The sequence below is a fragment of the Oryctolagus cuniculus genome, chromosome 1 (genome assembly GCF_964237555.1).
Source record: "Oryctolagus cuniculus chromosome 1, mOryCun1.1, whole genome shotgun sequence".
NCBI classification, from domain to species: Eukaryota; Metazoa; Chordata; class Mammalia; order Lagomorpha; family Leporidae; genus Oryctolagus; species Oryctolagus cuniculus.
The window spans coordinates 70,582,763-70,607,481 of NC_091432.1; the positions used below are offsets into that span (position 1 = coordinate 70,582,763).

At 42.6% G+C, this 24,719-nt stretch overlaps 1 protein-coding gene and 1 pseudogene across 5 annotated transcripts in view; both read right to left on the reverse strand.

Moving 5' to 3' along the window:
* The window catches only part of TENM4 (teneurin transmembrane protein 4), a 2,118,216-nt gene that overhangs the window by 868,019 nt on the left and 1,225,478 nt on the right, over window positions 1-24,719 (reverse strand). The window lies entirely within an intron of this gene.
* LOC127483683 (cAMP-regulated phosphoprotein 19 pseudogene) lies at window positions 20,045-20,348 on the reverse strand (annotated as a pseudogene).

Sequence of the window (24,719 nt, forward strand, 5' to 3'; positions counted from 1 at the left end):
ACTCTGCATGACCTTGTTTTTAAAATCCAGGCTTGTATGTACTTGTCCCGGGAGTTCATTCACCCCTGCAGCGTGGTGCATGCTGAAGGGAGTGGCACCATCTATTTCTCCCAGGGTTCAGGGGCCTCTGTGCTTGGCACTCTCCTTTTCTAACACAATGGACAGCCAGGTACACGATAGCAACTCCCATTTCAAAGGTTTTGTTATGTGGTATTGGTGCCCTACAGTGAGGGCTGCCCCAAGTAGCCAGGTGCTTCACTTTGCCTCAACTATGACTTAAGGAGTGATTGAGTTGAAGAACAGCGAATGGCAAACAGCAAGCGTTTTACTGAGAAACAAAGATACACAGTCTATGAAGTACAGGCCTGCTTGAAGGAGAGTGGCCTCATCTCTGAACCATGGTTATCATTATATGGGTTGTTTAAGGAAAGGGGAGGTATATTCTAATAAGGGTGAGGAATACTCATGGTGATGAGTACTCTGGGATGCAGGTGTAGATTTCTTGAAATCTAGCTTCTGTAATTTTTGGTTCCTTATATGGCTTAATGCTTCCTATCATGGTGGGTGGTAAGTATGTCTTTGAGCCTGCCAGGGTATTGCAGTGAGCATACAATTAACTATAGGTCAGCCTCGGTCAGCCTGGGCCCCCTAAACAGGTCTGAGCTTGGTGCGGGCTGGAGGTCTGTTTAACTTCAGAGCAAGGGGAGCCAAACCCATATCTGTAGGTCCTGAGATAGCAGAACTGCCCCTCCTCCTCCCTTGTCTCAGGATTATTGAGTTAGGAATGGTTTTTGTTACTTATCGTAACTTTGGTTGTGCCTTTTCTGTCCTTTATACTTACATAAAAATCTAAGGTGTTATTATTAGAGGTCATTACTGATTTACCTTTGAAAGAAACGTCCCTTCTGCTCCTCTTTGAAGATTCTGGACCGGTTGATTTGGGGGAGCATCGTCAGACTGCAACACAAGCTGTTACAAAAGTGCCAGTGGGAACCACTTATGTGTACAAATAAGGGTATTCTTGAGACTGGCAGAACCATACAACCTAGAGAAGGAAATGAAATGCTGAGTTGGATTTTAGGTCGTAACTTCACAACTTCATTTTTCTCATCGACTTTTGTCAGTCAGTGCTACATTTTGAACCTCATAAACTGGCGTTAAATAGACTTTTATTCAGTTTTCTTATTGGGACCTTTCATAAGATTTTATTGGGGAAAAAAGGTTCACTCAAAATGCTTCAAAATCGGTGATTTCAGATGCTGTTTTCCTAGGAAAAAGCTGTCTTCTTTGATCTTAATTGTTTTCCCTTTTCTCTTTTGGCCTTGGCTGCCAAAATACACACAATTATGATGTTTTTAAGTGCAAGGGTGCTCACAGCTTGAGTTTTCTAGCATAATTATTTCCCTTTGCTCTCCATCACTATTTTAACTCTATTTTAAAAATCTTTGTTTTTGTACTACCTATAGATCGGTTGCTTTTTTTAAAAAAAAGATTTATTTATTTATTTGGAAGGCAGAGTGACAAGGAGAGGGGGGAGAGAGAGTGGTGGAGAGGGAGAGGGAGAGGGGGAGGAAGAGAGAGAAGGAGAGAGAAAGTTCCACACCCTGGTTCACTGATCAAATGTCTGCAACAGCCAAGCCTGGACTATGCCAAAGCCAGAGCCAGGAACTCCATCCATCCTGGTCTTCCATGGGGGTGGGGACCCAAGTACTTGTGTCAACTTCCACTGCTTTCCCAGCTGCATTAGTAGGGAGCTGGATGGGAAGTGGAACAGCCAGGACTTGAACCCCAGTGCTCTGATAGGGAACACGGGCATCCAAGTGCCAGCTGGACCCACTGTGCCACAATGCTGGCCTTGACTTTTTTTTTTTTAAGAAAAACTTTCTTTTGGAGGGAAGCAAGTGGGTATATTTATTCAAAAATTACTTAATTTAATGACTACTTAGTGCATGTCTACTAGATTTGAGGCACCTTTATGAGTACAGAGATAACAGACAACAAAGAAGAGTCTCTGGCTTCATGAAGTTTACCTTCTAACAGGTCGAGGCAGACCATACACAGATGTGTAATATGCTGGGAAATCGTGAGATCTTTGGTGACAAATGAAGCAAGACACAGAGGCAGAGGGTGAAGTTTGGGGGGAGGGTCCCATTTTAGGTCACAGATGACCCCCCTGATCAAAAACAAAACTGGCAGCTGGCTCTTACCCTAGAGAGCTAGTCTTTAAACCCAGGTCCATGCGAGTCCAGAGAATGAGCTCTTTCTATAAACGGTGCTTCTGAGGCTGATAGCAGGCTCCGTGCACTCAGTAAGAAGCAGCCCTCCTTAAAAGCTTGCAGGTTTGGCCTCTCCTCAAGGGTAGCACCTCTTCCATTAATCCAACTATGTCACCGGGGTGGACATGAGGACGGGCATTATTCAGAACCTTTTCCAGGGGTGCAGATCCTGCCATCAGTGAAAGCACTGAGTCAAATCCTGTCTACACTGCATGAACCACAGCCACTTTCGGAGCCCTGGGCGTCGGGGCTGACCAGCATTTCAGCTGCTGGGCCTCCACCACCTGGACCAGGCCTGAAGTCCCACGGTGTGAACAACTCTGTATATTGTGAACTCCTAGTGACCTGTGCCAGGGGCAGACCTGGAGCTGGTGATTGTGTTTAGCCAGAGCCGCAGGCACCCTGCCTGGCTTACTCTTCTTTCCCAGTTCCCTCTGCTATGATCCTTTGCCTTGATGTGAAAACATATTCTACAAATGCAGACCAATTTTGAACATTTTTTGCCAGGATTTTATCCCTTATGTACTCACTCTTTGTTGGGATAAGTTCCAAAATGATTTTTTTCCAGTCTGGTTTATGGAAGAGGAAGCTTACTGTGTTTAAAACCTGATATTTCAAGGGTACATGAGAGTTTTTATAAGAAATAAGAAAATACTCTATCGTTTATTTCTTTGGCAGAGTACCTGCATTTGTTTCTCTTGAAACCATAGAAATTAAGATCATACTGTATTTATTTCCAAATTATACAAAATAAGGCAAGGGAAAAGTGAATAGAAGAGAAGAAAGACATATTTTGCTGAAAGCAGATTTTTAAATCGCTGGGTCACGTTATTTGTCTAATGTAGGAATTGGCAGATTTTACTTGCCAAGGGCCAGAAAGTAAGTATTTTAGGCTTTGTGGCCATGTAATCACTCTCACAGCTACTCAACCAGCCATTATTCCATGAAAACAGCCCTCTGCAATGTACAATGAAATGGGGGTGACTGTATCCAAATAAAATTTCCAAAAACGGGCGATAAGCCAGTTGTGGCCATAGGCCAAGGTTTGCTTACTCCTGGTCTAGACGAAGAATACCTACTCTGTGCCAGCTTACACCAGTAACAAGCAGCAGGGGAAAATACTACAATAGGAAGGGCTCTATTCCTACTCCTTCATTTTATCTACAATAATTTGTTGATGACTCAAAGTTACACAGTTTCTTAGCAGAAGCATTGATGAAATAAGTGACATTTTTGGACTATATTAGTATTCATTGCTACTTCTCCCTAACACCCATTCTTTCCAATTTGCTTGACAATGGAACTGATTCTGTAGATTTGGAAGTAGACACAGGGGCACTGGAATTCAGACCGCATTTCCCAGGCTTCCTTGCCTTTGGGTGTGTCCATATAGCCAAATGATCCTGAGTGTTTATGTACTACTTGGAGGAATCGTCCTTCAACAAGGGGAACGTGTCCTTAGTGCCTCTTCCTCTCCTGCTAACTGGAATGTGGTTGTGGTCCTGAAGCCTGCTCAGCCCTCTGGGCGTGTGACGGAGGCACTGTGCTGATAAGGAGCTCCTGTGGGCGCCTGACGCCCAGAGGTCCACCCTGTGCTGAGCGCCTGCAGACCCCTTTCATTCCAGCACTTTGAAGATGTTGCTTTGCTGCCTTCTGGGCCGATTGCATCTGGCCAGAACTCGGCAGTGATTCTTATCTTCATTCTGCTCTGTGTCATGGGCCATTTTCTTTCACTACTCTGCAAATTTTCTTTTTACTGCTGGCTTCTAGCCATTTGATTATCATGTGCACTGATATGACTTTGTGTTTATCCTTTTCAGGTTGCGTATGCCTCTTGCATTTGGAAAACCTTAAGCCACTTGGCTCTCAAATGGTTTCCCCCCTCCTTTCCTTCTCTGCCGCCTGTGTTTTGGCACCTCCAACCTTAAATTGCTTTGTTTGCGCTCCAGGTCACTGGGCCTCTGCATTGTTTTACTGGCTTACTTCTCTGTTGCTCAGTTTGCCTTCAAGTCCACCGATTGCTATTTTTTGTTGAATCTAATCAGCTGGTAAGCCAATCTAGTACATTTCATTTCAGATACTGCAGTTTTCAGTTCTGGAAGTTCTAGTTGCTCTTGTATTTAAAGTTTCTACTTTGCTTCATTATGTTTATATTTTCCCTGAAAACCTTGAACTTGTGTATGTTTTAAAAGCTCCTCTCTGTTAGTTCTAAAATATTTATAAAATCTGTATCTCTCTATATTGATGGAATTCACTCCTGGATATAGGTTACATTTTTTTGCTTGTTCCCATGTCTAGTGATTTTTATTGGGTGCTAGATATTATACATGTTACATGGTCAGCTCTCTGGATCTTCTTTCTTAAGAGTGCTGAGTTTGATTTTGGCAAGCAGTTGATTTACTTATAAGCCAATTTATCCCTTTGAGTCTTTTGAAACTTTTTGGGCAGGTCAAAATTAGGGTTTATTGTAAAGATAGCAAAATGTGATCTTATCTTCCTAAGATGTGATTTTTCTGGAATCTCCACTGAATATTTACCGAGTGTTCAAGGAGCTTCAGACTCTAGGATTAGTTCAGTTTCCAGATTTCCAAGAGTTATTCTGTTTGCCTGGCTTTGTAGAATCTCATCCTATATATGTGCTTCTTAGTATTATGTCCAAAACTAGGAGGATCTCTATGTTGAGCTTTTAGCATTTTCTCTGCCTAGTTCCTTCTTTTCTGGTACACGCTCTGTAAATTCTAGCTGTTGCAGTCACTTTAAACTCTCTGGTTTCACAAGTCTGTTGAACTCTGCCTGTTTCTTCTCTCTGTTCAGGGAGAAATAGGTGACGACCAGAAGTCCCATTCTGTCACCCTTATTTCAAGGATGAATGTCACACACAAACTTTCACATCTGAAAACACTTGTTTCAGATAGTTTGTTCATTTTTCTAGTAGTTTATAAGAAGTCTAATGCAGTATCTGTAATTATTTTATAGTCGGAAGCAAGAGTATGCTTAGATTTAAAAGAAAAAGAGCAAGAAATGTGTATTTATACCTTGTTTAAGCCACTACAGTTCTCACTTCCTCAGTTTCTTGCAGCCAAAAATTAGTCCTAAATACTCTACTCCAGCTTCCAAGTGCCCAAGCTAGGTGCTTCTCTCTCTCTTACTGTTTATCTATCTACATGTGCGCGCACACACACACACGTACACACATTATCATAGGCCTCATTTTGCTCTCATAAAGTAGCAGTTATTCACATGTCATAGATGAAGAAAACTGTACTAGAGGTAGAAAGGGGTCTCTTGAAAATCCCACTGTGGAGAAAACAGAATCCTGCACACAGAAAGAAGGAGCAGTAAGAGTTCTGAAAGACATTAGAGAGACAGAACTAGTTGATATTAATGATTTGACATGGAAAAAGAGTAAGAAGCTGTGAGTACTCATAACTAGGGTGATAGCAATATTCTGAATATATGAGTTCACAGAAAACATTCAGGGATGGTCCCTATACCTATAAAGGAGGACAGAGACAGTTGTTAAATAAAAAAGTTTCAAAGCTGAGGCAAAATGTGGTACTTTGCTTATCAAATAATCTCTTTGCTTAATGTATCATTAATCATAAATACAATCCTTGTATTTCTTTCTATGTTCATTAGCCAACTTGTCACTTCTGGGGACTTCTAGACATCCAAGGGGGGCTGTACAGGAGAGTGGCTTCCTCTGCACCTGTGGGTAGAGTATAATCACTACAGCATAGGCTGACTTTTTTTCTGGAAAGATCCTACATACAGTATCCCCTTGTGCCATGTTCTAACATCCTGTTGGCCCAGCTTCTTGCCCCAGGCACTGCCCCGGTGACCAGTGTCCCGCAGGTCTTGATAGCACCATGTAGGTTAGATGCAACAGCACTTCACCCTGGGCCCCATGCCACGCACTGCCATTCCTTCCTCCAGCTCCTCAGACACCACAGCGTGGTGGAACCTCTCCTACTCATGGATGTGCAATTTGGGAGTGAACAATGGTGGGGCCATCACTGACAAAAGGGGGAGGGGACTGGAGAGAAAAACGCTACTCTCTTATACCCTGAAAGCAGGTAATTCTGAGTTACAGTTTTTAATGCTTCTGGGAGCTTACAGGTAGGACCGAGAAGCAGTTGTTTTAGTGATGAGGAATACAGCATCACTCCTTAATTTGGCTACTGCTCTTTATCCCTTCTCTTACATTTCTGCTTCCTGGGATGACATTCGGAAATAAATTATCTGTACACAGACTGTGGTTTCAGGCTCTGAATTGGGGGTAACTTGGACTGAGACAACCTATAAAATGGACCAGAGAATAGGAAATGAGCCTGAGAACATTGTAGGTTTATATTCTTGGGTTAGTCTAGAGATGATAGCACTATAGGGGCTAGACAGATAAAGACATAGAGCAATTTAGAAAATGAGAGATCATTTCTTGAAGAAACAGGAAACAATAGTATCTAGCATATGATCATAGAGTTAAGGGCGATACGAGCTCTTCAGAGCTTTTCCTGACCAGTTACTTAGCCATCAGTTCAGCTCTGTGAACAGAAATTGTACAAAATCAACTGAATTCCCTCTTGAGATGGTTGGTTAGAAGTGGGAGAAATTGGTGTACCTAATCCTATTTATAGAGACTTGATTTCTTTGGCTCTGTGGGGTCAGGAGGCAAAAGGGGCCAGCTGAACTGAACTCTTGAGTGTAAAGTTGACTAAACAATGCTTGTACAACAGTCTCTTAACAGGGCTTTCCACCCCTTGCCACTCTTTGAATTGCCTGTAATCAATTCTACTCAACAGCGGAGTCCTGTTCCTAAAACTGGGTATTGGTATGAGCAAGCCTTTGCCTTGGGGACTTTCAATGGCTCCCTGTTGCTTAGTTCAGTTTTCAAGGCCTTTTGGAGCTTGCTCCAAATTGACAAAAATTCCAGTTATCTTAGATTACTGCCATTCCTTGAATTCACTCCATACTATCCTGTCTTAGGGCTATTTCCTTTGCCTACAATATCCTTCCTGAGCTCAGCCTGTTGTAGTCTTACCCAACTTTTGAGACAACCCCCGACACACACACCACCAAATGGTGCTTGTGTCAGGAAGACCAAACACTCAGCCAGAAACGAATGACCACTTCCTGCTCTGAACCCCGGGGCCTCTTGTATTGCCTCCCTGGGTCTATAATAAGCTGCCCCATATTAGAGATATTTGCAAAAATGCCTGAATACACTCATGATATAAAATGCTCTCTTCCATTCATATGTGTTGAATTGAACTATTAAATTTATCTATAACCAAAAGAGGAACTTGGAGAAGTACAAAATAAGAATCCACATTCTTCTCGCTTAAACAGGGTTGGTGATGGAGTTGGGGGGAGGAGAGTCAGGGGGAGAGAATTCACCTACGTGAAACACCGACCGTGGGCCAGGGACTTCCCCTAGTTGGCTCGTATTTGGAATCCTTATGGCACCCTAGAAAATAGTACTGAACACATTTTATACAAGGAGAATGTGAGATTCAGGAAAGTTGAGTGAATTACTCTAAATGCATAGCTTTTAACTGGTGAGTCAGAACTTGAACCCAGATCTCTGGGACCACAAGACACTCCTGTTTCTTTATAAATAAAGGTCTATAAAATTTATTCATAATTAATTAGAATGCTTTTGAAAATCAAATTGAGTGACATTCCTAATCACACTGGGACAGCTGTTGTAAGCTGAGACTTTCCTGGGTAAAATGTGTCCCATGATCACCATTGTTATAAACCCACCATTACCTTGCTGCCCCTTGCGTATTGACTGGTCTGAACAAAAAGCAAAATCTCCCCCTTGAGATCTTAATTCTATCAGACAGGCTAATGCTGGGAGAAACAATTTAGCACTGCAGGAAGCTTCCTGTACTGATAATCGTAAAGAAGTGCAAGCTATCCAACGGAGTGGATGGAGAATCACATCTTCTGCTGCTTAGGGAGTGCTGGGAGCCCTCCTGTCCTGCTCTCAGCCTTCTCTAAGAGGACTGGAGACTGAGCTAACTATCTCCTGAGGTACAGTTGAAGGAAACCACTGCAGTCAGGCACCCTGGACCCAAGTCTATCTCAGTCACCCTAAAAATGAACACTAGCAACAATAGCAGCTATCTGTATTGAGTTCTTACTAAGCATTGAGCCTTCTATATGCATCATCCTATTTGATTTTATATGCATCATCTTACTTGCTCTGCATTGGGTATTTTCTTGTTTATTCCCCACAACGTTATAAATTGGGTCCTATTTTTATTCTCATTTTACAGATGAAGAAATCGAAGCGGAAGATGACACACCAAAGCCGCTCAGCTAGTGGAACGATGGAATCCAAACTGACCCCAAGACTCAACTGAATAGTGAGCTGTGTGTCTCTCATCAGGAGATCATGATCCAGGTCGACAGGGTTACCAGGAAGATTAAACAGAAGCACATTTACGCCAGTGTCAAGCACCGTGCCTGACGGAAGATGAGCATCCAATAAATGGAGATTACTTTTATTGTTTTCAAACTGCACCTGTCAAGTACCCCATGTCTCTGCAATTCCCCCTTTTTACTTTTACCTCAGAATCACATGTTAGAAATAGAAAGAAAACCAATATTTATTAATCCAGAGCCTACTGCCTATGATAGAAAAACCCTACTGCTCTTCCACGTGGAAATCCCATTCTAGCAGAAAGGACTGCTTCCTAGGATATGAAAAGTACAGCTTGAATCAACAAAAGTGCCCCAGAAACGCTTGGCCCCTAAGGTCTTAGGCCTTTGAGATCCATGCCCTATGGAGGAATAGGATGAAGAAGGGATGGCTCTGCTCAGGGACGGGAGAGGGTCAAGAATAATTCCACAGTCTTGACAATCAAGTTGGGCTTTGACAGACAGAAAGCAATTTGCCATGTGTTAGGGGCATTCCAAGGTAAAGGAGCAGCAGTCAGTGCAAAGACACGGAGGAGGGAGAACCCATGGCTGGTCTAGGGAGTAGCTGAGCTAGGCCTGGCTTGTTGTGTACAGGGACTTCTGGGCAAGGAGTGAGCCTGGAGATGGCAGCCGGGGTGGCCACAGGAAGAGGGTTGCTGTTCACCAAGAGTCTCCCAGAGGCTGGTGCTGTGCTGAATGCGTTGTGTCAATGCCTCCATCTTCACAGGAGCAGGGGCTGGGGAGGCTGGGGTGGTACTATTAAACAAGGTGGCTAAGGCCACTTTCTAGTGGGACATAAGGGTTTGAAGCATGGCGAGTCCCTTGGGCCCTGGTGCCCCTTAGGTGGCAAATCAAGGACCGCATGGAGTAAGATGCTCCATTGTGGTGGCCACCTCTGCATGGCACTCTTTTGCTGGGATTCTCTATGGCCTCTTGCCCTCACCTATCTGCTGAACTTCCAAAGCCAAGCTTTGGAAATGTGTACTTTGGTGGGGTGGGCATTTGACCCAGTCACTAAGGTGCTGCTTGGGTACCCCTTACCCCAAATCAGAGTGCCTGGGTTCGAGTCCTGGCTCCACTCCTGAATCTGCCTTCCCACTAATGCACACCTTGGGAGGCAGTGGGAATGATTCAAGTACTTGGGCCTCTGCTACCCATGAGGGAGACTGGGATTGGGCTCCTAGCTCCCAGCTTTGGTCTGACTCAGCCCTAGCTGTTGAAGCCATTTGGAGGGTGAACAAGTCGATGGGAGATTTCTTTCTATGTGTCTTTCTGTCACTGTTTCTCTGCCTTTCAAACAATTAAAATAAATGAGTGAAAAATGGAAATATGTCTTTGGGACTATACTCTGAACATATCCGAGGAAGCATTGATGGCTGACTTTCCTGGGGGTGGGGGTTGGCATTTCACTATCAAGATGTGTGAAAATCACATCACACCCTTTATGGTGGCATCTGGGCACAGCTCCCTCGTGGTAGCATTTCCATGATGGCTTCATGCCTTTTCAGCTTCTGCATGGCTGTTGTCAATACAGACTCAAGAGGAAGGAAGAGCTTTTCTCGTAGAGGAGGAATCCCACAATCAGTGAAAGAACGCAGGGGAGGGTGTGAAAGACTTTTCCAGAAACCAGTGAGTGAACCTCGGAAAGACACTAACTTAAGCAGGCCTTCAAGTTCCTGTCTGGGAATTGCCACCATGAGCCATTGGAACCTTCAGGAAGCTTTTCAGGGTAATGTGGAGGCAAAGGGGAGGGAAACACATTGATTGGGCACAGTGCTGAGTGAAGGCTCAGCTCATGTAAAGTTTCTTAGGATCTACGAGTACTTAAAAAGTTTGTGCACAATGGAATGAAGAGAGAAGTTTATTTTGGTGCAAAGAATTTTTGAGATGCATGTGTGGGTTTTTTTCATCATTCCCATTTTCAAGACCTGTTTGAAGCCCCCTCACATGCATGCAGTTCCAGGTATGATGGGCTGCCCTGCGTGCTCCCATATTCATGTGCCGACGTGTTAACATTTAGTACCTAATGATGTGACTGTACTTGGAGATAGGGTATTTAAAGAGGTCATTAAGAAGAAATGCGGTCAGCAGGGTGGGCTGTAACCCTACATGACCCATGTCTTTGTAAGGAGAGGAGAGCAGGACACATACTCATACAAAAGGCAGACCACGTGGAGACCAGGAAAAGACGGCCATCCACAAGCCAAGGAGAGAGAACTGAGAAGAAGCCAACTCAACTGACATTATGATCTTGGGATTCTTGTCCTCCAAATATTAGGAAATAAATCCCTGTTGTTAATACCGCATTGTCTGTGATGCATTGCTATGGCAACCCTAGCAAATTAATACACCAGAGACTGGCAAACTTTCCTGAGAGTAAGTTCAGATTTTGTGCTCTAAACAGTCCCTGCTGCAAATGATCAACCCTGCTGCTGTACCAAAGCAGTCACCAACCATATGTAGACAAAGGGGCACAGCTGTGAACCAGTAAAACATTATTTCCAATGCCAGGCAGGGGCCAAATAGGGCCCATGGGCTGTAGTTTGCTGGCTCCTGACCTAAACTGACCAGGTGCTGTGCTGGGTGAATGAAGCCCACTCCACCTTGAAGAATGTGCAGGCTGATGAGGGAGACACAAAATAAGACACTTCTGCACGGGGAAGTTAGTTTTTGGGAAGGGGAAACTCAGGATGTTGACGGGTACAGAGGAGGGGTGTGTGCTCTAACTTGGGGTGCTGGGTAGGGATTGGGAAAGTTTCCTTTGAAGAAATCAAAGCCTGAGCTCTGTATGCACTGAGAACTATTTTATTTGATAACTCCTTTTAATCCCCAGACATGAAATCATGGACTTGCAGGACTCAGGTTCAGCCCTTGAGCCTGCTGGGCTGAAGTCTCCCCAGGTGTGGTCTGCAGGGGGCTTCTGGCCCAGCCTGTTAAGGACCCCAGGAATGTTGTGTTCAAACGGTTCAGTTCCCTTCTTGAGCTGTTTCTCACTCTACAGCCCACTGAGTTCAAACAATGGCCTTGTCCCTGTGGCCCTCCTCTGACAGCCCTCTGACTACTGCATTCCATAGCCGGCTGGCCTGCGTCCAAACCCCTGGAGGACACGTGAGAAGTCCCTGTGATCAGCGGGCAGAACGCCTGGAGGCTGACAGTGGCTCGCCCTTTCTAGGGAACTGACTGGGCCCTTCAAGAGGCCTTTCATTCCCAAGGGATGCCAGAGGGAGAAAGGACCTTGGAGCGCAGAGAATTCAGCTTCTGTAGTTTGCAGATCAGGGTAAGTGTCCTAGACAAGGTCACGGCTGGCCCCAGCGTCACAGAGTAGACAGGCTGGATGGGATTCCGACCTTCTGCCTCCTGGGTGGAAGGCAGGGGCCTGCCCCTCCAAACTACTCATGGGGCTGCCTGGGGAGTCTCAGCTCTCACAAGAACTTTCTGCTAGCTTTCATCACTATTATTTCTTCAGGGGGATTAAAAATTACTACATACAGTAGTCCCCTCTTGTCTGTGATGGACACATTCTAAGACCTCCAGTGGATGCCTGAACCTATGGATAGCACCAAAACTTTCATATACTGTGGTTTTCCTATGCATAAATACCTACAAAAATATTTAATTTATAAATTGGGCACAGTGAGACATTAACAAAAATAACTACTGACAAAATAGAATTATTATAATAATTCAGTATAATAAAAGCTTTGTGAATATGGTCTCTCTCTCTCTCAAAGTATCTTGCTGTACTATAGACCTCAGTAACCTCCACATACAATTTTTTCTCTCTTTATTAAATTGAAAATTTTCTCACTTAAAATAAGCACTTTATGGTTTTTCTTTGGCATAACTGACTTGTCAACCTTACTAATCCCATGTTTTAGCTTTGTATTAAATACTGGGGTTCTGCACCAGATGGATTAACTGAGGCAACTACTAAGTTAGTAATGGGCTGGTAAGATACACTGCATGGAGACGCTGCACAGAGGGATGATTCATATCCCTGGATGGAGCAGGATGGTTTGAGATTTCTTCACACTACTCAGAACAGCACGCAATTTCAAAACTTTATGAATTCTTTCTGGAATTTTCCATGTAATATTTTTAGATCACAATTGATCATAAGTAACTGAAGCCATGGGTCAGAGGGAACTCTTCCATTAATCACAGAATATTTGGGAAGGATACAGAAGGATCAATAAGCGGAACTCATCCATTGCTCTGACATGAGTATTATGGGCACACTGGTGCATCTCCTTTATGTTGTCTGACTAATTTAAAAAAACCTCCTTGAGTTCCATTTTTTATACAATTGTGGGGATTATTTTTGTTCTTTAATAGATATCATCTTCCCTTTCCCTTGGCTGAGTCCTGAGGGTACATGAGTGGGGCTCTCTCTGGCAACAAGCAATTTGTGAACTGCAGCAGGGTGGAAGGAGCCCTCAGCCTGGATCACAGGAGCCAGAGCTCTGTCCTGCCCCTGCCAGTGACTTGTTGGTGCAGCCGGGCCATTCCCACTGCTCCTCAGTTTCCTACATAGGAAGCTGGTGCAAAGGCCATCCAAGCTTGGCCCCTGGCCCCAGGACTCTGCCTCACACACTGCTTTCTCAAATAAAGCCTGCTGATAGATTTGCCAACCGATAGTAGAGTATTTTCAAACTAGCTTTCCTTAAACACATTGCTTTTCATTAGGAATGTTTTGAACAATTCCAGGAGAAATATTGCTCTATAGAAGACAATGAGCTGAAGGTACAAGTGAAGACAGGAAGGTAGGAGGAGTGAATGGTGGGAAATCAGTCTCATTTGGGAGGGTCTACAGGTGATAATTCTGTTAACCCACAGCTGGCCCTTTCCCTCCACTGTGCACCTGTGTTCACCAGAGGTCTTGTCACATTCCTTTGGTAGAACAGAACCAGAAACATTGTCCCTAACACTATAGTCCCCGGTGGTGTTGGTGGTGGTCTTCTATTTTATTAACCAAGATAGAAGGGAATAAAAACTGAAAGGTGTTGATGTACCAAAGGGTCTCATGGCTTTGGAGGTAGAGTGACCTGGATTTGAATCTGTTGCTTTGTACTGTCGCTTTCATTTGTGTGGCATCTCAGCGTTCCTAATGGAAATAGTAAAGTAATACCCAGTACAACAGAATCATGGAGGGGGAACGAACAAGATGGCATGGAAATATATTTCCTATAGTTGAGAATGCTATCAAGGGCATCCTTATCATGATGGCAGAGAGTTTACATGTATCTATCATTTATGTAAAGAATGTGATGCAGACAATTCTCAAGGCAAACAACCTGTAGCCTCTCGCATGAATGTGTGCATTCTGTGTGTACAGAACACACAGAGAATGAAATTCCTTTATAATAATCTGATAATTTTTCCTTGAGCGGTGACAGAATTTTAAAACCGTTCCCTAGGAGAGATTTTGATAAGAGCTGTAGGTTGATGACTTTTTCTATCCCATGTCCTGTATGGCTGATAAGCCCCCAATCTCTGCATTTCACATTGTTCTCATCTTCCTTGGCTGTACCCATCTCGTCACTGTCATCTTTCCAGTGGTCAGAATGAAACTGAAGGGACACACAGAGGCAGGGAGGCCTCGGTAAGGGGTGGCTAACCCCCCAGGCAGGGTGACAGGTCAGCGCTTCCTCAGAAAAGGCTGTTCTGGATGAGGGAATTAAGCGTAATCTCTAGGCCCCAGGCCCTTTGACTAACCTAGCAGGCAGAGGCTGGCTCTCACATTACAAGGAAGCGCCGGGCCTCCTCCTCCCCTGCCTAAAGAAATGAAACGCTGGACTTTTACAACTGCTGATTCGGTTCAATGTGCTCTTTAATCCCATTGTCATTTTTGGGTACCAAACGTTTTCTGAGAATCCTAGGATTTTAGTGTAGGACGGGAGCTCAGAAGATACCCAGTTCAGACTCATCCTTTTTGAAGCAGGCGCCAAGGCTGAGCGAAGATGAGAGGCTTTCTAAGGCATCCAGAGGGTTAGCAGGCACATCACAGGGTCTTAGCTCTGCTTCCTGTTGAAGGGATTCGGGAGCACCTGATTCTGCATGCATGGAGTTACTTATAACAGCACTGACATGCTTATGCTTAAGTCATCCGCTGCCGAGTTTCGGGTAGCTCCTTCTATAGTGTGGGTACAGTTAGCAATAATTACTTGAGCTTATTAGCACTTGATTTTACAGAGTCCCTGAAGGTGCAATTGGGAAAAAAGATCCAAAGAAGTTCAGCATCATTTGGCTCATAGTACTAGAGGCCCCACTTTGAGTGGCCCTATCTGGTGATGACCTTCTTGCTGGTTGAGTCCCAGGGTGGTGCAGAGCACCACTTAGCAAGAGATGAGGAATGTGTTTGGATCTGTGTGTGTGTGTGAGTGAGTGTGTGTGTGTACGCACAGGGTCGGGAGGATTCTCTTCACTTTCTTATAAAGCCACCAGAATTCAATCAAGGGGTTCACTTTAATGACTAACCCTAGTCACTTCCCAAAGGCCTCACCCGTAAACACCACAGCTGGATTCTCTACTCTTATTACCTCGCAATGGGCACCCAATAATTACTACACAAAAAGCCTTGTGGGACACTAGCAATGGAGTTCCTGGTTCCTAACTTTGCTCTGGCCCAGCTCTGGTTGTTACAGGCATTTGGGGGAGTGAACCAGTGAATCAAAGACTTCTCTCTCTCTTCTCTCTCAAATAAATGATTAAACACACTTTTCAAAAGTGTTACTGTTATGTATGTTCTCATTTTATGCTGCTCCACCAGACATGTGATAGAGGTGCTGTAGTTTTATTTGCCAAGGGAGGTCCAACATCATCATCAGTAGCAGCTATCACCACCTAAGGGTGCTTCAGAAGGCCTGTGAAATATGAAATTAGAAATAAGTTCACTTTTGTGTTGTGCAAAAGAATTTTTAAATTCATAGTTTTTGCAAATACTAGCTGATAGAATAAAACAGGGAGAGAACGAACCAACATGGGAAGTGAGATACACAGCAGACCCATAGAATGGCAGATGTCCTCAACAGCACTCTGGCCTCAGAATCAGCCCTTAAGGCATGCGGATCCGGCTGAAAAGCCCATGAGAGTATTTCAGGCATGGAAAGCCAAGACACTCTGGGGGAAAACAAACAAACAACAAACAAAAAAAAAACAAAAACAAAAAAAACCTAAATGAAAGATCTCCGCAAGTGAGATCCCAGTGGAAAGAATGGGTCATCAAAGAAGGAGGTACCTTTCTCTGAAGGGAGGAGAGAATTTCCACTTTGACCATGGCCTTGTCTAAATATGATCAGAGTCAGTGAACTCAGGGGGCTTCCATAGCCTTGGCAGCTCATGACAAGTGCCTAGGGTGATTACTGATGCCATAAACAAGAGTGTCAATTTGTTAAGTCAACAACAGGAGTCACTGTGCACTTACTCCTCATGTAGGATTTTTGTCCTTAGTGTGCTGTACATTGAGATTTAATGCTATAACTAGTACTCAAACAGTATTTTTCACTTTATGTTTCTGTGTGGGAGCAAACTGTTGAAATCTTTACTTAATGTATGCTAAACTGATCTTCTGTATATAAAGAGAATCGAAAATGAATCTTGATGTGAATGGAAGGGGAGAGGGAGTGGGAAAGGGGAGGATAGCGGGTGGGAGGGACATTATGGGAGGGAAGCCATTGTAATTCATAAGCTGTACTTTGGAAATTTATATTCATTAAATAAAAGTTTAAAAAAATGAAAAAAATAATACTCATTTTACATGAAGTTTTTGAAGATCCTTTGCATGGGTTTCCAAAGTTTTGCACCAAAATAAACTTCTCTTTGGATTCCATTTTCATGAACTTCCTGAAGCAGCCTCTGATTACTATTCTAAATCCTCTAGACTCATAACTGACTTAATCCTTAAAATAAATGTTTTCTGAAGCAACTCCATCTTTCAGATAAGAGGACTGATGCACAGAGAAGCTAAGCAAATGGCTTGGGTTGCACAAGGAGTAGTGGTAGGGATGGAATTCAGGCCCAGACGCTGTGGCTTCAGAGCGCACGCCTGTGGGTTGTTAGTCCCCAACCTCTTGTTGAGCAGAACAGCCAACTTGTCCAAGATCACGCAGCATGCAAGAGACAGAGGCAAAATTCACGCTCAGCACAAGCTCCCTCTAGACCTGTGCTCTTTACCACAACACCGGGTTTGCAGGCAGGCTGAGGTTTCTGCAATCCAACTCAGACTTCTTGAATCAGATTCTCCGGGTATATTTCTATATTACATTATGAAATAATTTATTTCAGGCTTTAGCCAGTTTTCATGAAGTATTTGTCTCCAACGTCAGTGTACTCCAACATTAATTTATGATGAACAGGACAATGATTAAGATTAGCCACTTTTCGAACTCTAATTTTGAAATCATAGAAATGCTCAATGAAGCTCATCTAGTCAAAGTCTACACTCAAGTGGTAATCAAATAGCCTGGTAAAAATCTCTAAAAGAAACTGACCTTTGAGGTAACACACACAAAAATTAGAAAAATGTAAAACCTCTCTATCTATCCCAAGCACCAGTGGAGGCTCGGCAATTAGACATATAAATCCTAAATGGCTGGGCTTTCCCACTAGAAAACCCCGAGTCTGTAAGCACTGTGGCTCTACAGAAGGCAGGTTGGTTTGTAATGAGGAAATTTATGTTTAATAAAAAGACAATCAATAATATTTTTATTTTGGGCACTTACATTTCACAGAGCCTCATCAAGTTCTGAGGTAGCTTCAATATTAGCATTGCATTTTACAAAGTAAAACCCAGGCAGACGTCATGTTGCTCCTTATCATGGCCAGTGATAATACTTGCAAACATCAGGAGTCTTATCAGGCTAGTGATAACCTGAACTCATCTTGTCTCATCTGTGAATTTAATGGTAGCTTGTAACTATTCATGATAAAATAAAAAGTCTAGATAAAATAGGAAATTTAGTTTGGAATACTTTAAAATTCTTGAGTCAATACAGGTATTGCAGGATAACCTACTTGTCATTAAAAATATATTTATACAGAACTGATCCTTAAAATTGCAACAAACACAGTACTGATTTTGCTGCTTTTCTGCCTTTTGGCATGGGTCGAGCAGGAAGATCATCAGCCTTTAGCAGCTGTGTTCAGGGCACCATCTACTGTGATTTGGGATTACAGAAGAGCAGATGTGCGTATGGAGCCAAGATGCAGAAAGATGCCTGAAACCAAGTCAAAGATAAAGAGAAAAACAGTATAACCTCATGCTACCAATCCTCATTATCATTCTATAGCATCACAACAATTCCTGGGAAAATCTAAGAGTGGTAAATGCTGTTCCAATACTGAAGTTCTAAGTAGATAAACTGTATGTAAAACTAACTGACATCTTACTACAGCTACATGGGCAGAATATCTACATATTTTTAATATTAATAAATTTATCATGTAAAATATTCTAATTGTCATTAAGCCTTTCCTCTTAACTGACCGTAATTACTTAAGTTATTTACCAGAATTCAGCTCTTCTTTGCATATGTTTCTGGGCCAGTGTTTTCAACTATTTGTTTCATTATATTTAAACAATTATTGATTATTAGTAACAATACAGGATATGTGCTAAGAATGATTAATTAGCAACTGAGAAATTAGACAGCAAATGTCATTATTGTGTTATAAAATATAGCAATCAGCACAGCAAATTTCTTAAAGAGTAAGGATATAGACACCTATGCTTCCAGACAGAATGAACAGCCCTATACTATTTGAATCAAAGAAGCAAAAAAAACCACTCCAAAACCAAAAACAAAAGCAGACAATGGAGAGATGACAAGATGACAGAAGGCCACGTATGAAAGCCTTTTACTCTAGAATCCCCAAAGATAGTTGTGGAAGTAAAAAGTACCTACATTTTAAAAGCTCATATAAATTATGTGAACTGTTATTTTCAGAAAAGTCAAAATGAAATGTTCTGCATAGGACCAAAGATAAGCCTAAGCAACATATCATATTTGCACAAGGCCACTGAATGTCATGGATATTAGAAACAAACAAAAGGCCGGCGCCGCGGCTCACTAGGCTAATCCTCCGCCTAGCGGCGCCGGCACACCGGGTTCTAGTCCCGGTCAGGGCGCCGGATTCTGTCCCGGTTGCCCCTCTTCCAGGCCAGCCCTCTGCTGTGGCCAGGGAGTGCAGTGGAGGATGGCCCAGGTGCTTGGGCCCTGCACCCCATGGGAGACCAGGAAAAGCACCTGGCTCCTGGCTCCTGCCATCGGATCAGCGCGGTGCGCCGGCCGCAGTGCGCTGGCCGCGGCGGCCATTGGAGGGTGAACCAACGGCAAAGGAAGACCTTTCTCTCTGTCTCTCTCTCTCTCACTGTCCACTCTGCCTGTCAAAAAAAAAAAAAAAAAAAAAAAAAAAAAAAAAAAAAAAAGAAACAAACAAAAGAGCTTAAGTCTGTGGCAGACTAAGCAAAGACTTCAGTTTGGTATTCTGTAAGCCTGGGGTTGTCAACTCTTATCTACAAAAGCTGTAATGACAGGGTTTTGTGTAGTAACTTTAGTGCTCCTCATTGGCACATTGACTACTTTTTAATATGTCAAATTAATAGAGACATTTGTGAAAGGTTGTGCAAAACTGTGCTATTTACAAAAATGGCACAAAAGTGAATTCAACAAGCAACACACATGTATATGTCATTCCCATCTTCAACAACTAAAGGTATTCTACTATTATACAACTGAGTGAGAGTACCAGCTTCCATGGCAGCTGTTAAGCACAACAGTCATGTAAGTTACACCAGAATGGGCCAATATTGCCCATGTAAAATTCTACTGTTAAAGCTGAAACAGCTTTCAGGCCATTCAAGTTCAACCACAGAAATGCAAATCTTTTGGAGTCCCATCTAGTTTGAATTATGTGAGTTTTCTTACAACTTGTGGTTTTAAACTTCTGTTTTACAAAATCCAAAAGGAAAATACAGAAAAATTAATACAGTGGAGGTTATGTAAATAGGAGTAACATACAAAGCTATAATTAAGATGAAGTAAGTAAAGCCAAACCATTAAAACTGTGAAACTTGTTGGACCTACACTAGGAGTTAGGAAATACACGATTATTTTCAAGTAGATTATATTGTTCTAACATGTCTTTTTCATCAGTGCACCATTTAACTAATCAAAAACTCTAACCTGTCTATTCCCTTACAATAGCAGCTCACACTACTCTAACTGCCAAGCTGTCAGTCTCAAATGACTTAGAGAATGAAAGGAAGTAAGAAGTGCATGGGGTAACATGGTAAGGAGAAACATGGGAATGAGAAGACTCATACAGTTCAGCACATCTAATCAGCCAGCCTGCTTGCTAGCAATGTGGGACAGCTTCTGTTGAGGAAGGTCCCATGGAGTGGCAGTGTGGTCACCAGTTATCTCCCTTTCTTCATTTCAGCTTTTGCCATGTTATAATCCCCAGAATCAAAGTATTTTTTGCCCTTTCTGCAATCGTTTCCTTAAGAAATCTAAACCTCTAGGCTTTTTGTCCCAGATGAGGATCCGTTGATTTTAATTTTGCTTCTTCAGCTTTCTTTGGACTACTCACTTTATCCTCCATTTCCTTCTGCTCCTTCTCGGAGGCTGTCTTGGGGACTTCTGCGGACACAGTGCTCCCTCTAACCCTACTTCTCCCTGGAGATATATATTTAATTTTATATATATATATATTTATATATACTTTTTTTTAGAACTCCACTGGTGTGTCTGTTGCCCAAGTCTGGTTCAACAGCATGGCATAATACTATTTGCCCCTCTTTGCTTAGCAAGACATGCTTTGAATTTTTACTGAACTGTTAGTTCCTTGAAGACATGGTCTGTGTATTAGTCATCTCTATGTCTCCAGTGCCTAGCTAAGGACTGCCTCATAGTAGGTTCTCTATGGATGTTCATGTTTAGAATGGACGTGACCACTGTCCAGGAGCTCTCAAACACCAGCATGCATCAGTAGCACCTGGAAGATTTTTTTTTTTAAATACAGATTATTGAGTTCCACCCGCAGAGCTGATGATTCTGTAGGGCTCAAAAATTTGAGTTTGTCTCAAGATCTCAGGAGGTGCTGATGCTGTGGATCTAGGGACCACACTTTGTAAACCACTGGTTCAGGGACACTTCAGAGAGAAAGGATTGATAGTATTGGGCCTTGAAGGTTTCACATGTAATGCAAGCAGATACATGAGTAATATTATGAGTATAATATTTAAAGTTCACATTTCAAGAGATGATTCACTATATCATGAGTACATGAGCCCATAAATTAGGTATGGGAAAAATATGACAGCTGGTAACATATGCATTGAGACAACTGGGCTTAATTTCATCTTATTTAATAATATTGAGAAGTGCAACCATAGACTTCAGCAACCATCAACTAATTGAGAATGCATGGTGTCAATCTTCCCATTTTCTAAAAATGTGTTACTGATAGAAATCCATCATTACAGGGTAAAGGGACTTTATTTGGTATTGATTTAAATGCAACACATTTCATGAAGTCATATTTGGGCTAGATATCAAAAAAAGAAATCTATCTAAAATAGAAATAGACAAAATGAATGGTCAAAGACAGACTACATGATATCATGTACTCTGTCTCTGAGCAAAACAGAGTGGAGGTGGCTAGCTGTTGAGGCTATTAGCACACATGTAGACCACACCAGTATATGATTGAGGGGAACTGCAAATTCCTGTGGTATTTTGGGTTAACCATTTTATTCCAGCAATAGAGAGGAGCTGAGACAGAAGATGCTTCTCTACATGAGTCTTTCTCCTCTTCAACCAGATTGCCACCCAGATTCACATACTGAGATTGACAGAGATAAACTGGAGCTCCCCAGAGGATTGTGGCTAAGTTGGTAGGGAGACTGGAAAATTGTAAATGAGGAACAAGAAGTTCCTCCAAGAGAAGGAAGCATTAGAGTACATATGTGATGACTGGTCCATCATAGTCAACCCTCAGGTTTCCCTTGATACTCTAAAAATTCTTGGGCTATTGCTTAATAGGCCATTTTATAATCTATAAATTTGTTCACTTGTCTGTTTTTCCTGCCTCACCCTGAGATGATGGATGTGATTATTCACCCTTATATCTTTAGCTTCAAACATAATTCCTTAAAGAATACGAGAGCACAATACATGTTTGTTCACTTTAATTTGCATACTGAAATGTTGTGTAGGGTAGAGGGGTTATACTTGTGTGATTTCAGATGACAGAACCACATCAGAGTGGCTGTGGAGAGGAAAGAGCAGTGTGGATTATTCCTTCAGTTTCTAGCATCTGTATTTACATATGAGTAATAATGGTACTTAGAAGAGTAAGTGAAATAATTTTGTACTGTGCTTCCTCGTTGCCTGGGGCATAATAAGTACCCAGAATTTTCTGCGATTATCACCCTTATCAAATGGCCTTCTTCAGTTCCATAGCTTCAACTGTGAGTTTTCAGGGAATAGCAGCTTTAGTCTGACTCTCCATTCCTCCATCTTTCCTTTCTCTTTTCTTCTTTCAAATATTAGTCATCGCATCTTTCTACTCATCTATCCTTTTGTGTATGCAACCATCAACCCTCTATCCACTTATTCTCTTATTTACTCTTCCATCCATTCATACATACACTTAATTAACTAGTTACTTAACCTATCCATTCATCTTTAATTGAGAGGCCATGGTGCATTTGAAAGTGCCTGGATGCCTTTCAGATGAACCCTTGACTACTGTTGGCTGTAATAGACAATGGGGAACACTAACATTGGTATTTAGTGTGGTTGAGAGGTGGACTATGGACCTTATTCAAGTGACTTTTCTTGGCACTTATGAGAACCACCGTGTTCTGAGGTCCTCATCAGAGCTCTCTGGGAAGCCACTTGAAGCAGCAAGCTGTGATGTGCACATTTACAATTAGATAGTATTATTCATCACAGTAATATTTTATTTAAAGAAACCAATAAAGCAGATGGAGACTGCTGAAGATGTGACTATTTTAGCTGGTGTGTTTGTTCAGCAACTGGCACAATAACAGAGAAGCAGAAGAGCAGATGAAATGGGAAACACCAATTATTTTAATTTTCTTGAAGAGGAAAACTGAGATCACAGCTTTGACCTTCACAAAGTAGAAAGTCACCTGGATCTTAGCAAATTCAATATGATCATGAGATACGTAGCAGGGGAAAAAATGGCTATGGCTTTTATATGTGACTTCCATATGTAGCTAAATTATTAATTGAAGTGTAAAAGTTAGAAAAAGACGTAATCCAGATAATGCAGTAGAAAGGGTATGAGTTTAAGAATGTGAAGATCAAGGTTTAGATTCCTGCTCTTCCATTCATTCTGTGTGTGTGTCCTTGCAAAAGTCATTTAACCTTTCTGAGCATCAGTTTCCTTATAGGTAAATGGGAGATAATAATATCATTATATTTTTTCAGTGAGGATTAAAATAAAGTAATGCTGATAAAGTGGCTGACAGAATGCTAGATGCAGTTCAATACATAAGGGTGCTGTATTGATTCCAACATTGCATGCTGGTCAGGTTGCACCTAGAACATTCTCTTCCAAATGCTATAACAGGTTAGCATGTACCCTGAAGTGTAGCCAGGATAATGTGGAATTTGAATTCATGTCTTGTGTCCACTCGCTTGAAAGGAGATGAAATGTGTATTCTGAAAAGAAGAAACTTGAGGGAGCTCATATTGGGGTCTTCAGCTTCTGGAATGTTAGGAAAAGAAGGGATAAACCTGCTTCAAATGTTTGCCAAGAAACTGATGAATGAAAGCTCCAGCAGATCCATTTCACCTCAAAGATGGAAAAAAAAATATCCCCCAACAATGAAGTGTAAAAGAAAAAATAAATGACAAACAGGACAGCCATTTCCAGATCTACAATTGTGTGATCTTGGTTAAGTCGTTGAAGTCTCCAAGACACACGTGTGGTGGAGCTGATACTCCTGCCTTGCCTTTTTGAAGGGTTGGGTTTGACACAAAGACTGAATGCATCCTGGAAATGGAAGCACATGAGCCAACTACACAGCGCTTTGTTCAGTGGGAGGGCTGCTGTCTTCATGTTGTGTCATCCCAGTCCCGCTGAAGGTGAGGTATGGGACAAATGGTTGGAAATGGGAACAGTAAGTCCAACTTTGCAGAGTCATGATTTGTGGAAGATCATGTCACTTGCCAGAGTGCTGCCCCACTTCAGGGTCCTATTCCCAAATGGTACTCACAGTCGTTGACAAGCAATATAACTCTTTATCACACACTTCTCTCCAATACATGAAGTATAGAGTATTCATCACACACAATACACTTCATTCAGACATGGCGTTCTCCATCCTTCCTGTTGGTCAACCTTGTCCACATGTCCCAATTTCTTCAGAGACTTTCTCCTTCTGACACCAATTGCCCTGAGATGCTGACATCAAAACCAATCCAGATAAGCACTCTGGTCTCCCTTTTGTCCTCCCTTGGCTTTGGCCCTAAAAAGGAGGGCCCTGGAGCCAACATTGCAAGCTTGGATATTTCTACCCAAAGAGAGAGCAAGGGAAAATGGGCGAAACATAAAAATTAATTGCAACTTAATTAATTGGATGAAGAGGGCCAGGGGTATTGACCACCTGAGTCAAAGCTACAGTTGGGAATGTCCAGGGGGACTGAGTTTCCTGAGAGTCAAGGGTCTACCATGGAAAGAAGCCAATCCTGAGTCATCTTGTGTGCTTTCTCTAAGACTGGATGCTAGGCGCTGGGAGCCAGAGCTCAGGTGGCTAGAGATGAATCAGTGGATGGGAGTTATGGTAGGAAGGCAGGTTTGGAAATGACCAGCCAAGGTGTGAGCTTCTGCCCTCATCAGAGAAGCAAACAGCAGAAGGCCCACTGAAGACCTCTCTGTGTACCCACAAGAGCACCTGCGTCTCAACACCTGCCGTCGGGAGCATCCTGGGCTTAGCCTGAGGAGCTCACAACACACCCCAGGTATGGAGGAGAGGCTCGC